The sequence below is a fragment of the Miscanthus floridulus genome, chromosome 10 (genome assembly GCF_019320115.1).
Source record: "Miscanthus floridulus cultivar M001 chromosome 10, ASM1932011v1, whole genome shotgun sequence".
Taxonomy (NCBI): Eukaryota; Viridiplantae; Streptophyta; class Magnoliopsida; order Poales; family Poaceae; genus Miscanthus; species Miscanthus floridulus.
In genome coordinates, this window is record NC_089589.1 from 132835540 (window position 1) to 132844267 (window position 8728).

General features: G+C 50.3%; 1 pseudogene; it reads left to right on the top strand.

The window, feature by feature from the left end:
• Window positions 1-527: 527 nt before the first annotated feature.
• Window positions 528-7729, top strand: LOC136489675 (scarecrow-like protein 14; annotated as a pseudogene).
• The last annotated feature ends 999 nt before the right edge of the window (window positions 7730-8728 follow it).

Genomic DNA, 8728 nt, shown 5'->3' on the forward strand with positions numbered 1-8728 from the left:
TCAGCAAGAGATTTCATCTTGTTGAAGTAGTCGGCGATTGTTGATGAGCCCTTCTACGATGTGGCCAATGCCATGCGCGTGTTGATGATACGGCCCCGAGACTGGGAAGTCGTCATCTCTGAGATCACTTTCTAGATCTCGGCCGATGTGGCGCAATTGGAGACTTGCACCTAGATCTCCTTGGAGATACTGGAGAGCAGATAGTTAACGATCTGCTGGTCCTTTGCAACCTAAGTTTCATACTCAGGGTTGGGGATAAGCTCAGTTGGCTTGTCGGCCGCCTTGGGGATCTGCTTCGCCAGCGCCACAATGTCGAGCTCGAGATAGTGCGCTATCTGCACACCACGAAGAGCAGACAACACCTGGATGCTCCATAGGGGAAAATTCCCTTTGCCTAGCTTCTCAGTGACGGGACAACTGATCAGAGAGAACGATTGTTGAAGCGCGAAAGAGGAAGCCATCGAGAATATTGTGGACTAACCTAACTCTGATACCATGTGAAAATGGTTGGAACGTGATGCCCTCTCATGCTCACGGCTTCGTGTTAATATAGCCAGGAAGAGCCCCTGGCGTGGCGGTACAACTTGTACAACAAGAAGAAGCTAACTACTTTGGTAACTCTAGATTACATCATAAGATTACATCAATCAGGAGATACCTATCCTATCTAAACAAAGCCGTGACACTTGCCTTCACCCGCAATCCAAGCCTGAGCGCACAATCAATCTTTAGGAGATATCAATCAACCAGATATATCAATCAACCAGATATTGCGGTCATGTGATCCTTTTGGATATTCTTAACACAGTCGAGCTCGTCCAGATCTTCCTTTCTAGGACATACCCGTCCGACACGGCAACATACCCCAATGCCGACTCGATGGCCTCCTCTGCCATGTTCGGCGGTGGCACGGTAAACATGGACATGCTCAACCTGGCGTTTGTCAAGGGCATGGAGGAGGCCACCAAGTTCTTGCCCGCCACCACCAACAGCCTCCTCCTCATGCCCATCTCCTCCGAGTTCGGCAACGATGACCATGACAACAAGTTGTGGCGTGCCCGCCAATCAAAGAAGATGGGGAAGCCGCAGGTGGATGGAAATGGAATGTCGTCACTGTTGCTCCAACAGAGTGCTAACAATTGCAGCAGGGGCCGCAAGAACAATAGGCATGCCGATTGGGGTGATGACCTAGAGGAGGAAGCCGAGACAGGCAGGAGGAGCTGCAAGCTAATGGCGGCTGAAATAGAGGAAAGCGAGATGGTGGACGAGTTTGTCCAGAGCGGGTACCAGACGCTACATGAGCAGATGATGGCCATGACCCTCAACGCCGACGATGGCAGCAGGGACGCTGACAAAAAGAGCTCCACCAGCAGGAAGGGGAAAGGGAGTGCCAATGAGGCCGTGGACCTATGCACCTTGCTGATCGACTGCGCGCAGGCCGTGGCCGACGGCAACCGTCCCAGCGCCACCGACCTGCTGAGCAGGATCAGGGAGCGCTCCTCGCCGAGGGGAGACGCCACGCAGAGGCTAGCGCACTGTTTCACCAAGGGGCTGGAGGCGTGGCTCACCGGCACGGGGAGCCAGGTGTACGGTGTTGGAACTAGGCTTGATCCTGGAGCTTGAGTGCGCGCGCAGCTATGGTGGCTCGCCGGGGACACGGTCACCGCGGCGAGGGCAAACGCCAGATGCAAACAAAATAACAGACACGCAAGAAATATGCTGCTGTATCGCAGTCCCAACTGACCATCTTTGTTTGTATTTATACTCGGATACAATGAGATCACGGAACAGGCTCCGCGTATCCCGCGCCATGCCAAACACCGTGCGCGACGCTGTTTCATTGCGGCGCGCACCACGTGCTGCAGCGCACAACACAACGCTAGACAAACTGATTCCACCAAGTTGTGTTCGTGGACCCAAGCACGCTTTGGCCACGCTCAACCTGCACCCTGACTCTAGATGACGGTGAACACAATCTTAACTAAACTATGCAACAATTTAGCTAACAAAACACCCCCTAAACTTGTTGCACCTCGACGACACCCAATGTCTTCCTCAGTTCTACAAATCTGACTCGCCCAAGTGACTTCGTGAAGATGTTGGCCAACTGGTTTGCAGTGCCTACATGTTCCACCTCCACCTTCCCTTCTTCAATGCACTCACGCAGAAAATGATACTTAGTATCTATATGCTTGCTTCTATCGTGATGCACCGGGTTCTTGCTTAGTGCAATTGCAGACATGTTGTCCATGAGAAGCTTTACCGGCGTCTCCTTTGTTCCCATCAGGTCACCCACAAGTCGACTGAGCCATATTCCTTGACAAGCAGCTGCTGCACCTGCCACATATTTCGCCTCACACAATGAAAGTGCCACAATCTTTTGCTTTTGTGATGCCCAAGTCACCAGATTCTTCCCAAGAAAATATACCACACCTGTAGTACTCTTCCTGTCCTCTGAATCACCAGCAAAGTCACTGTCACTGAACCCTATCAGGAAAGGTTTCAGTTCAGTGCCTCGCCCATACTTGCATCCAAAACTGATTGTGCCTTTCAGATACCTGAGTATGTGCTTTACAGCAGCCCAATGGTCCTTGCTTGGAGCCTCCATAAACCTGCTGACAACACCAACAACAAATGCAAGATCTGGCCTGGTGTTGGCCAAGTATCTGAGACTACCAATAACACTCCTGTATGCAGTTGGTTCTATCACCTCATCCTCTAACTTCTTGCTTAGCTTGAGCCTTGCTTCCATGGGTGTTGCACAAGGATTACACTTCAACATCCCAGCAGATTCTAGAATCTTGACTGCATAAGCATTTTGACTCAAGGTGATTCCATCTCCATCTTGCTTCACCTCTATCCCAAGATAGTAACTGAGAAGCCCGAGATCACTCATGCTGAATTTTTTCTTCATCTCCATCTTGAACTGCCTTATGTCATTAACACTTGGCCCTGAGATGATCAAATCATCAACATACACCCCCACAAGCAAAAATGAGTTTTTGTTTTGCCTCCTGTAAACTGCATGCTCGAGTTTGCTCTTCACAAATCCTAGAGAGATCAACTCCTTATCGAGTTTGGCATTCTAGGCCCTAGGTGCCTGCTTAAGCCCATAGAGTGCTTTCTTCAATTTAAGCACTTTTCCTTTGTTGCCAACATTGAAACCAAGAGGTTGCTGAACAAATACAGTTTCAGTGAGATCTCCATTCAAGAATGCCGACTTGACATCCATATGGTGTACCTCCCATCCACTCTGTGCTGCTAGTGCCAATAGCACCCTCACTGTCTCAATTCTTGCAATCGGTGCAAAAACTTCCTCGAAGTCCACTCCTGGACGCTGTGCATAGCCCTTAGCCACTAATCGTGCCTTGTGTTTCACCACATTCCCTTCTGGATCCTTTTTGACCTTAAACACCCACTTGAGGCCAATTGCCTTTTGTTTGGGTGGTAGGTCAGTGACAATCCAAGTCTGATTGTCCTTTATTGCCTTCATCTCAGACTCCATAGCCTCTCTCCAACATGGTTCTGATAGTGCATCTTCCACTATAGCTGGTTCCTCACAAGCCATAAGACACAACCCCGAATATTCAAAATTCTGAACTTCATCGGTGCTGTCAAACAGATCAGGCAAAGTCCTGTATCTTCTTGGTGCTTCATTAGTACCTTTTGATGCATCTGTTGGTGGGGTAGCCCACTGAATCTGCTGCGTGGATCCTACTGACGATCCAGGGGTGTGAGCTGATGCTGTCGATGCTCCTCCACCAGATGGAATTGAAACTTCAGGTGAATCGGGCTCGACGTCTGCAATTTCTGAATCAGCAGCCGGTCCCGACTGTACTGCCGGATCGTGAACAATGTCCTGAAACTCGTCAGTTTGCTCGACTAAAAACTCCGGTGCCAATGCTGCACCTGTCTCCCTGCCAGCTCTCTCCACCCAATTCCATGGTTGTTTTTCATCGAAGATCACATCCCTGGTCACGAGTAGCTTGTCATGGATCGGATCATAGACCTGATAGCCTTTGGTTCCGGGCTCATAGCCCAAGAACACGCCTGGAACTGACCGATCTGCAAGTTTGCTTATTCCTGGCGCTGTTCTCTTTGCAAACACCTTGCACCCAAAAGTGCGTAAATGCCGAACACTAGGCTTGCGCCCATACCAAACTTCAAACGGAGTTTTGCCTTCGAAGCTCTTTGTAGGTGAACGGTTCAACAAATAAACAGCAGTTCTCACCGCTTCACCCCAAAATTTCCCTAGCATATTCATACTCTTCAGCATGCACCGAGCCATCTCAACTACGGTTTGATTCCGTCGCTCGACAACACCGTTCTGTTGAGGGGTATAAGCTGTAGTGGTATTGTGCCGGATCCGTTGCTCACTGCAGAACACCGAGAATGCCCATGAGTTGAATTCTCCTCCACGGTCAGTTCTGAGAGCCTTGAGTCGTTTTCCAGACTCCACTTCTGCTACAATTTTGAACTTCTTGAAATAGGTCAGGGCTTCATCCTTGGTTGCTAGCAATTCCAGCCACATGAATCGGCTGTGATCATCTACAATTAACAGAAAGTAAGCCTTCCCACCCGGGGTGGGTGGTGTTATCTGTCCACACAGATCACTATGCACCAATTCAAGTCCAGTATTTGCACGATATTCAGATGCTCTAGGAAATGGTTTTCTATGTTGCTTCCCCAAAGCACAACCGTCACAGACCTGTTCTGCCCTCCTGATCAGTGGAATGCCCTCCACCATCTCCTTGGCACCGAGATCACGAAGTGATCTGAAGTTCAGATGCCCATAGCGTGCTGCCATAGCCACGCTTCTTCGTCCATCTTGGATAGCAAACAGATAGGCGAGGTCACCTTCACCTTCAAAGTATATAGGCGATTCCTCCTCTCAGCACGAACCAAGACACCGAGCTGGTCTGTCCCTTGCTTGCGTCGCTCAAATACAGTCATAACGCCATGATCAATCTCGACATGACATCCTCCTTCTTCCAGCTGACCGAGACTTATAATGTTACATTTGAGAGAAGGAATGTAGTATACCTCCGTGAGTACACGATGATCGATGTTCCTTCCCGCAAGAGCCACGGCGCCGAGCCCGTGGATCTCCACTGTCGATCCATCGCCGAATCTCACCGCGCCTCGGACCGAGTTGTCCAGAGTTGCCAGCGCGTCACGGCACCCCGTCATGTGATTCGTGGCGCCCGTGTCGAGTACCCATGCGCCTTCTTCATGTTCCGCCGGGAACACACGTTCCTGGTTAAGGAACACATGCTGCGTCCTTGGCGTGGTCATCCGCATGACGTTGCGGACCTGCGCCACCAGGAGTGCGCCTTCCTGCTCACTAGCGGCATGATGTGCAGCCTCCTGACGCTCCTCCCCATCCATCTTCGTCTTGCACTCCTTTTCGAAATGCCCATAGATGTTGCACTTGCGGCAACGCCCCTTCCGCCGTGGTGTTCCCATCGACGTGAGTCTATTCCCGGAGTCACGCCCATCGCCGCTGGCACGTCCCCTAGGCTTCTCCTTCTTGACAAACCGACCTTTGCCCCTGTTGCTCGATCCAGATGAGGAATCTGTCCCGGCACGACTCTTGCTCCTCGCTGCCCACTCCTCCTCGGTTAACATGAGTTTGGGCATCTTGTCCATGACTTGCTCCACCGAGGACTCAAATCTGTCTTCAGCCGCCCATAGTCGGCTGATGAGTTCCTCGATGGTGAGCGTCTTGAGGTCGCTGAACATCTCGATTGCCACCGCCACTTGATTGTATCGCGACGGTATAACACGAAGGAACTTCTTCACAACTCGTGAATCATCAACGCTGGTGTCTCCAAGACCCTTCAGATCGGTTGCCAGCTTGGTGATCCTTATGGCGAAATCGTCAATCGTCTCCCCGGGCTTGAATGAGATAGCCTCAAACTCAGCCAGGAGCTTCTGAGCATTAACTTCTTTAACGTGATCTGCACCAAGACGCATCGTCTTGATCGCCTCCCATGCCTCCTTCACAGTCTTCTTGTTCAGGAGCATCGAGTGCATTTTCTGAGGCACGCCGCGCAGCATGGCCCCGAGGCCCAACCGATCTCGGCGCCTCTCCGATTTGTCACCGGGATCGATCCCATCCCAAAGAAACATGCCCTCCAGATTGCACTGGATATGCGAGGACCATTCTTGATAATTGGTCCGGGTAAGCATCGGCCACATCAAGTTGCCAGCGGCCTGATTGAATGCCCGGTCCATGGACTCCTTCTCGCCTGACGTTCCCATCTTGCACGGCAATTGTTCTCGGCTCCTTTTTCTTCGATCTGCCTCTGCACCTTCTCACCGCCGCCACACGCCTCCTCCTCGACAACCTTCGTCTCTGATACCACGTGTTGGAACCAGGCTTGATCCTGGAGCTTGAGTGCGCGCGCAGCTATGGTGGCTCGCCGGGGACACGGTCACCGCGGCGAGGGCAAACGCCAGATGCAAACGAAATAACAGACACGCAAGAAATATGCTGCTGTATCGCAGCCCCAACTGACCATCTTTGTTTGTATTTATACTCGGATACAATGAGATCACGGAACAGGCTCCGCGTATCCCGCGCCATGCCGAACACCGTGCGCGACGCCGTTTCATCGCGGCGCGCACCACGTGCTGCAGCGCACAACACGGCGCTAGACAAACTGACTCCACCAAGTTGTGTTCGTGGACCCAAGCACGCCTTGGCCACGCTCAACCTGCACCCTGACTCTAGATGACGGTGAACACAATCTTAACTAAACTATGCAACAATTTAGCTAACATACGGGTCGCCGCTCATGGCGAAGCACGCATCCGCGGTGGAGCTCCCCAAGGCCTACCAGCTCTACCTGGCGGCGTGCTGCTTCACGGCCATGGCGTTCAAGTTCTCAAACCTGGCCATCTGCAAGGCCATCGTCGGGCGGAAGAAGGTGCACATCGTGGACTACGGCGACCATTACGGGTTCCAGTGGCCGACGTTGCTGGGCTACTGGGCTAACCGGGAGGGCGGGCCGCCCGAGGTGAGGATCACCGCCATTGACCTCCCTCAGCCCGGGTTTCGCCCGGCTGCTCGGATTCAGGAGACCGGCCGCCGGCGAGCGAAGTCGGCGTCCCGTTCAGGTTCCACAGCATCGCGGCGGCAAAGTGGGAGACTGTTTGCGTCGATGACCTCAACATTGAGCACGACGAGGTGCTCGTCGTCAATGGCTTGTTCCATTTCGGTAAGCTGATGGATGAGGGTGCTGACATAGATAGCTTGAGCCCTAGGGTTATGGCCCTCGGCAACATCCGGAAGATGCGGCCGGACGTGTTCATCCTCTGCATCGAGAACAGCTCCTACAACGCGCCCTTCTTTGTGACACTGTTCAGGGAGGCGCTGTTCTTTTACTCTGCACTGTTTGACATGATGGATGCGCTGGCGCCACGGGACAGCGACGAGCGCGTGTTGGTTGAGCAGGAGTTGTTTGGACACTGCGCCTTGAACGCCATTGCTTGCGAGGGCTCTGATAGAGTGGAGCGCCCTGAGACGTATAGGCATGCAGTGGCAGGTGCGGAATGATCGGGCGGGGTTGAGGCAGCTGCCATTGGACCCTGATATGTTGAGGGCATCAGCAAGAAGGTTAAGGACTTTGTGGTTGATGTGGATCAGCAATGGCTCTTGCAAGGGTGGAAGGGGCGCATACTCTATGCCATGTCTGCATGGCTTGCCAATGATAGTATCTCATAGGTACATGCTTGATTAGGCTGTGTGTTCCTTTTGTGCTTAGGTAATTAGCTACAAGTTGTGAACAGGCTGCTGGCCTGCTGCGGAGCTTGTGTAAATGTAGTGCAAACGGAGGTCCTGCTGCGGAGCTCGTCCTAAAAAAAATGCATGCAATTCTAGAGTTAAATTGAACCAGTCTTCTAAGTTTAACTAAGTTTAAAAGAAATACTATTAATATTTATGACTCATACTTCGGAAATATATTTTATGATTAACTTTTAACGATATTTATGTGGCTGCATTATAAATGTTGTATTTTTATTTTCAATAATGTTAATAATTTTTTATATATTTGGGTAAACTAAAATAAAAAAAAAGTTTGATTCCTCAAACAACCAGAATTGTAATATTTCTGAGGCATAGGAAGAGTAATTAATATGTAGCCAACAAGCAACAACCCATTTTATGGATTACTTGTTTGACTGTCCAGTGGTAAGGTATCTGTACAAAGAAGTCTGGTCACGTGAAGTTGACAAAACAATTTTTTTTTATCAAAAACAGGAGGGGTAAGACCCCTACTGTGCTTTATTAAAAGGAGAAAAGGTCCCAATACAAAGTCTCAAGAAACAACAAAACAATTTTAATGATTACTTGTTTGACTGTTCTTGCGGTGAGGTATATATGTGTCCTTAGGATTTCACAATCTGTTGTAACATCATGAGGATTTTGGCAGTTTCCTTGGGTCTGAAAAGTGGAAACTTGCGTGATTCAGCATGGAAGCTGAATCATACCGGTTCTACAAAGTACTGCTGTCCCAAAAGAGTAGTTTTAAAATAAATCTGCAAGTTTTTCTAAATTTATTACTAAATTTACAGAAAATAAGATTAACAATTATGTCTGCAAATATGTTTGTACTAGTAAAAGAGATGACAAGCTGGCGATTGAAATAAACAAGAGGCCACCTCTAGCAGCTACGAGAAAGGCGCCTCTCCAAAATAGTCGCTCGTAACTACCAGCCATACA